This window comes from Lactuca saligna, chromosome 4, assembly GCF_052625555.1.
Source record: "Lactuca saligna cultivar CGN05327 chromosome 4, ASM5262555v1, whole genome shotgun sequence".
Lineage (NCBI taxonomy): Eukaryota > Viridiplantae > Streptophyta > Magnoliopsida > Asterales > Asteraceae > Lactuca > Lactuca saligna.
The window spans coordinates 117,822,382-117,830,007 of NC_136420.1; positions in this window are offsets into that span (position 1 = coordinate 117,822,382).

The following is a 7,626-nucleotide window of genomic DNA, read 5'->3' on the forward strand; positions in this document are numbered from 1 at the left end:
CTCTCCCACCCACAAAATTTTGGTAAGATATATGCGAACTGTTGATACAGATGAACCAACTGGAGTTTTATTAGATGTTGCAACTCCATCTAAAACAATGAAGGCTAGCAAGAAACTTGCGAAGGGTTCATCTTCATCAGTACCAGCTGAAGTCATCTCAATTGAGGAACCTTCTAAGAAGTCGAAGAAGGAACTCTTACCTTCCAAGTCTGGGGTACTGAAGCAGATTCACAAAGCGGAAGTGAGTAGTAAAGGTGTTACTATTCGCAATATTCCAGTGCCAGTATCTCCCACAAAGAAGCGACAACGAGCTGAAGACGTTGCGAAAAACATGCAACGTACAATGGTAAAGCGAAGGAAGATGGTGATTCGTAATGAATCATCTGAAGAAGAAATTGTCCCAGAAAATCCACCTGTCACCACAATGGTACCTATTTCTTTACCTATCATTCCCACTTCGAAAATTTCTACCACTATCTCCCAAACCAAACCACTCGAAATAGTTCTTACCAAATCAGTTACTGAGGAGGTTCCTATTTCTGATATGGTTGTCAACGTATCTGATACGGGGGCACCTATCCTGAGTGTTGCACCATCCATTCAAACAACCTTACCCATTTCCTTACCTGTTACCACTTTATCTACCACTTCAAACATTTTTGACCATGCTCTACAAAACCCTTTCACCACACTTTTCCCTTCGCAATCACCTGAAAATCCGCAACCTTCGCAACCAATGTCAGATCCAGAAGTCGAAGGAGGTGCCTTTGGGGGGATACTTGATGATATTCCTTTTGATTCAGATGAAGAAGATATTCCTAATCATATGCTGATGACAGGAAAACAGTTTAAAATACTGAATCAAAAGTTAAAGACCATTATTCAATCACAGGCTGATTCAGGTCGAATATCGTCAATATCTGCCATGGAGGTTGACATCATGATTATAGGAGCAGAAAAACAAATAATGGAGAAAATTGCTCAGTCTGATAAAAACAATGAGCTCAGAATTATGTCTCAAGGCAATAATTTTAATTCTGTAGTTCAAGATCTTCGCGCAGTTACAAAAGAACGTCATGTTCTTTTTGTACAAGATGTTAAAAAGGTTCGTGAAGACGTCAACTTCAAAATTCAGGAGTTGAAGTCTGAACTTGTGAAGGATCTTCATGATGTCCACAACAAACAAAACGCAGTTCAACAGCAAATTGTGGATATTTCTTCTCAACTTCAAAAGCTGCATAATATTCCTGTTCTTGCCGATCACAAAGCAGAGATAATGATGAAGTTTGATCAGCTCATCCAATTAGTCACTGATCTAAAAACAGCTCTTTCGCATTCTTCATCCTCTCAAATTCTTACTCCTGAATTCTTGTCTCTAAAGATTAATACTTTAGAACAAGCTATTCACAAAGCCCTAACTCCACTCACAAATTTCACTTCTTTACTTCCAAAGAGTGCTCCGCCTGTTTCCACAGGGGTGCAAGGGGGAGAAGAAAGACGAAGCAAAGAAGAGGATGCGAAAACTATGGGAAAAGTGATATCGACTCAGCTTATTGCTACTCTTCCAATTCCTTCAAAGCCGATTTCTGCAACAACAATCACCACAAGAACAATTACCAAAGGTATTGTTATTGGAAGAAATGAAGGTGGTTCAAGCTCAAAACCCCAACATGATGTTGTAGGAAGAGTAAAAGGAATTTTATATGAAAAATCAAAAGAAGAGTTGAAAGCAGAGGCTGAGGATGAGATGGAGAAGATGAGGCAAGTACAGCGCATTATGAGACAACGGGCAAGGGATCCTCCCTCCATGAACAAAGGAGATCCTGCAAAACTTTACTCTTACGAAACCATAGAGTCAAAAGTTGTGTGTAGGGAGATGTATGAGTTCGAGAAAAAGCCGAAGAGAAGTTATGATATTGCGAACTCAGATCATTGCCAGTTGGACTTCCCCATTAATGAGATGCTATTCATCAATGCACAATACAAGATCAGTGAGAAATTTGATAATCCGAATGATTATACTCAAATAAAAATCAGATTTCATGCTGTCTTGGGGAAGAATCCTTATGAAGTGTGTTCGTTAATGAAGATCAAGAAGGTTGTGATGATAAAGAAAGATATTATGTTTGAAGAGATGTTACAGAATTTCAGATACTTTGTTATCAGAGCTGACAACAAACAATATGACTTCACAGTTGCTGAGTTTCCTTTGATGAATTGCAATGACTTGATTCAAGTAGCACTGATTTTGAAGCATATAGAAGAAAACAATCTCAAAGGCTCTGATACAGATGTGTTCAAAGCTGGCTTCACACATGTGAAGACTTTCATAGACAATTACTTTGATTGTCTAGCCCTTACTGATGATGAATTAGCACATGTTATGGGAAGGGAAGTGAAAGTTCCATGGGAGGAGACTTTGACACAATCTGCTTTGTCAAAGTATGCTGTTGGAGAAATCTGCTTAAAACCATTTGGTATGGTGTTTTCAGGCAGAGACACAAAAGGTAATCCAAAGAAATTTTTGTTCAAGGTCTCAGAGATTGAAAGGTATAATTCTTCGCAATATACGCACTTCATTGTACTTATGAACAATTGCAAGAAAAATAACGAAGGAGACAAGAAGGATTTGAAGAAGGTGATCTCCTGGTATGGAGACATGTGAAAGGCAATTCACTCTGCAATTCAAAAGCTTATGACTTGAATTGTATCGACTGTTTACAAAGGGGGAGAATGTTGATGTATATCATCAAAGTCGAATAGAGTGTTTTGTATAGTTTCGCATTTTGTGTTATTTTACTAAGTCATTTTTTATGCAAAGTTAAAATGTATAGACTTAGTATACTTTTTGATTGTTCCCTATAAATAGGCACTTAGGCTAGAAGTTGTAGGACGATGCTTGAACTCACTTCTGCTTAACTTTGTAATCAGACTTTATCAATATAAGATATGATTAATATTTACTCTCGGTGTACTTCATCTTAAATCATTCAAATCTATCGTTTCTTTTCTAAATTCTCAATAACAATTCTCATCAATATACATTTCTAAGTCTCTATTGACTTTGAAGGAAGAGATTCGTGCCCGGGATCTACAGATTCATGTCTTATTTGACATCACATATATCCCACAAATCATTTGCTTTATTTCTTTTTCTTTGGCACACTCTTGCATGAAGATCTTTATGATTTTCCATAAGTCTTGTTCGTGGTACTAATGGTAATTATTCAGATCTAATGTTTCGGTTCCAAATGTGTTGATGGTTTACTATGTTAAGGAGTGAAGGAAGCCTGATTTATATGAAGCAAAAAGATGAATCTGAATTTACAAGGGAATTTGAACAGTTTTGAAATTAAAGAGGCGGTAAATGGATAAAATTTAAAACCGAGCCATTCTATAAGAATTAAAAAGGGCACGTGAATGTGAAATGACTTCCTTATGTCACGCCGACTGACACCTTTTTGGGGAAACACAACTGCCAAATCGCGCTTTTCAAGCGTCAATTTCGAAGATCTTGGCAAAATTACTAATGATTCTTTCTCTCTCTTGGTAATCGTATATAAGATCTTCTCACAAATCTTGTATCACTTTACCACATCCAAATTTTCTCAAGAAAACACCGGCGAATTATATTGTTCATCTCCTTCTCCAAACCTACAACTATGGCTGAATCTTCCTCTGTTCATGAACAAACTGCCTCATCTTCTCTGTTGATCATCAAGCCCAACCAAAACCTACTTCTCGATCATAATCCTTTTCTCTATGATTCCTACATGCTTCAAGTGGTTGAATGCCTCAAATATTCACCACTTGTGATCGCTATGACCAAGGTGGAATCTGTTTCGATGTCTTTGCTTTCTCAAGTATATACAATGACATTTTATTATAAAAGAAAGGAACACATTTTCTTTGAGATTTTCAATCACAAAACTTAAGTCTCCAAAGTGCAATTTTGCTCCCTGTTAGGGATAGCCTCTAATGAGTCCTCGGTGAATCCCAATTCCATATCAACGACTCAGTTGTTCACCATGTTTTATGATATGGGGTACACTGACATTCTTACAACGGTGATCAAGTTCAAGAAGTCATGTCTTCCATCACAGTGTAATGGATTATTTACCCTTCTTTTCAAAGCCTTTGCTAAAAAGGGCTGCCGGGTCAGACGGGGCTAGCAAGGCATTCATGACTTTACTTTATGGTCTTTATCACGACATCAACATTGACTATGGGTCCATTCTATGGTCACAACTGGTACAAAGCCTTGATTCCTATTCTCGACATTCTGAAATCTCTTGTGGCAGGTTTTGGACCCTCATCACTCAACGGGCCATTGAGAAGTTTAACATTCCCATCATGACTGATGCACGGCAATTGTCGATTGGCACTTTCCACACCACCAAGATCATCATCTCCAATCCGACCAAATTCTTGTTTGTTGATTCAATTCAAGAATCAATGTATCGGTATGTCACTGTCGAAATAAAGGTCATCAGTGAATACAAAAGCTTCCTTCTTCAGGACCGAGACAACTCACTCTTGAGATGCAGAAATCTCTTGATGACACTGACAAGTCAGCGACGCATAGGAAGAATCCTGATCAAAAGAAGCAGGAGAAATAAGGTCAATCTTCCAAAGCTGCTATGCCTCAAAAGCATAAGACCGAACTAGCAGCTCCTTCTACACCAAAGAGGCGAAAGTTAAATAAAATGGCTAGGAGACCAAAGGGACATTTGCCTAGTGACTCTGAGTATGTTCCCTCTAATAATATTCAGGAGGCTTCTGGTGAAAGTGATGGCCATCATTCTGAAGGCTCGCCTAGAGGAGATTCGCCTCCACGTGCTATGTCTAACGAGGTACCAATAAATGACTCCATTCCATCTCCTACTCCTTCCCCATCTCAAACCACTATGCCAATTTCTATTGCACCATGTCCACCACCTATTTCTACTGAATTAATTTCCACTGCTCCTCTTCCACCACAACTCCTTATTCAAGCTACTTCCACTACAACTTAACCTCCAGTTCGTGTCAGCGTATCTACTGAATCAACTTCCACTACTCGTCTTGACAAACTCCAAGATGACCTTGTAATGGAGAATATGATTATGGATGAACTTGCTCTCAAAACCAATTTGCTTGAAGTTCAGTCTGTTCAGCTCAGTCAGGCGAACAAGGAAATTGATTCTCTCAAGACGGAGTGAGCTGTGATCAAAAGCGGTGTTAGTGATGTCTTCTCCATTCTGTCTAATCTTGTGAATGCACATGATTTGGTTCTCACTCTTTTAGTTCGAAACCACTTAACTGAGAAGTTGCTTCCTTCTCTTGAAATCCTGAGCTAAATTAAAGGTGTTACGGAGCCTATTGTTACTCCACAACAAGGGGGAGAAGAAGTCAAAATCCTCCCAAACAACCTCCTACAAATCTGAAAGTCACCACTAGACTGAAGGATAATGAAGCTTCGGATCCTAGTATGAAGGACAAAGAAAAGGGCATTATGGTTCAAAGTGATGAAGAAGAAACTGAAGAAGCTGCTCTGAAAAGAAAGCATCGAGACAGAGAGATTTATGAAAATATCAAAATTGCAAGAGAAGAAGAGGAAAGGGAGAGAAGAGAGAAAGAAGCTCATGAAACTTTAGTATGCAGACAAGCTCTCTTTCCACTGTGGACACTAGAGAAATTAATCAAAGAAGCAATTGAGTCTCCCATCACTCATTGGCTTGAACCAGTCATTTCTTTTGACTGTGAGAATACCAAAGATTCTCAATTTGATATACCTATCACTCGAATGGCATTCGTGTTTCACTGTTTTCATCCAATAGCCAATGTTCCTTCTTCTGACCCGAAGGTTGATCGAGATCTGATTAACTACTATCTTGAATTCTCTCAGCCGCAATACTTGACTTGGAGAGCACAGAAGATCACATCAGTCAAGGTATTGAAACCAACGCCTGCAGGGCCATTTATAAATGTCAAATTCAGGTGACCCGAGGATCTGACAATTCGATCCATATGATCTCTTTGGCCGATCTGCCGAACCTGAACCCACATGATTGGATCCTTCTCAACAAGATTCTGCTAACTGATCAACTATAGTATGAGCCCATTATTGATCATATCAAGTGAATGTTAGCCACTTACATTTATGAGGTTGCAAAGATGGATCAAGAGATAGCGAGTGTCTTAAGGAAGAAACCCACCATCAAACCGATTGTGAAGATAGGCGATGTGAACAGAATGCGGATGGGAAAAATTGATTCAAAGTATCACATCATCATGTTCACTCGAGGCGAAGGTCAAAAATACTTGTTTGCTCTCGATGCTAAATACATGTTCTCTACTGCATCTTTGGAGCATATTCTTGATATTATACACAGGTGTAAACAAAATAGTGAAAGTGATAAGAAGAACTTTACAGATATGCTTCGGTGGTACATTGATTTTTGCCAATCTCTTCTTGCCATCATACCAAAGATATTCAAGACTGTGAAGAAATCCACTCTCACTCAACCAACATGATCTCTCACCTCAATTGATGCAAAGGGGAGATTGTTGAGACTAAGAGGTTGCGTCATTAGGCTTAGCTCTCAGGTCCATTTTTTTACTCGGTCTGGGCCTATCCAGCCGTGTTTTATTATTAGGGTTTAGTATATCTAGTGCATGCATGCATTATTATTGTTAAGGTTTTTCAGTTACTTTTGCTTAATCGTATTGTAACCCTAGCACACCATTGTAGTTAAAGTTATTCATTGAGCTCTTCTGAGGTGGAGCATATTAATCATTCGGCACTATTTGATTCAATCGTGTGTTCATTTTTTTCTTTGCATTCAATTATCTGTTAAAGAATCTATCGATCTAAGAGTACATCGTTCTTAACAACTTGCATATTAGGGTGATTGATTCTTGATTGTTCTTGATATTCCGCATTCTTCATCTCGTATTTATCACCAACAGGAAGAAGTCTGATGCGTGTTGTGCCTAATATGTTGGGTGTACTCTATCTTACCATGGCGTAAGTGGCTGACGACAAAACCCTAATTTTTTGGGTTTGAGCCCTATTTAAACATCATTATCTCATCAAGACCTCTTCCCTCCTCAGCCTCCATCTCCCAAATCATCCCTTGCTAACCCTAATCCACTATGTGAGCATTTTGACCTTGAAAGTGTGCTTTTGGTGATCTTTAAGGAAGAAGAAAGAAGTTGATCAACTTGGAAGCTCAAGGCATCTTGGATCCAAAAGTATGAGCTACTCGAGGTCCTTGAAATGTAGTTTCCTATAATTTTATGCTCAAAGATTCATAAAAATGAGAGCTTGGACATTCTTATTATGCCATGCAAGAGATTGGGAGCTTTGGGTGACTTTTGGACCGAGGGTTTAAGATTTCACCCTCTAGTATGCATGTGAATGGCCATTAAGACATCCTTTTTACTTGGATCTAAAGTTTGGCACCTGGTCTTAATGAAATAAGAGCTTAATGGTGAAGAGAGGGTTTAGCTATGGTACACTGGAATACCTAAAGGTACATTGTGCAAACTAGGATTTGAACTAGTGTTTGGAAAGGCACCCTCTACATTGGGCATAGATAGGAGTACGCATGGTGTACTCAGCCCCATGTGGAATCTTTGATT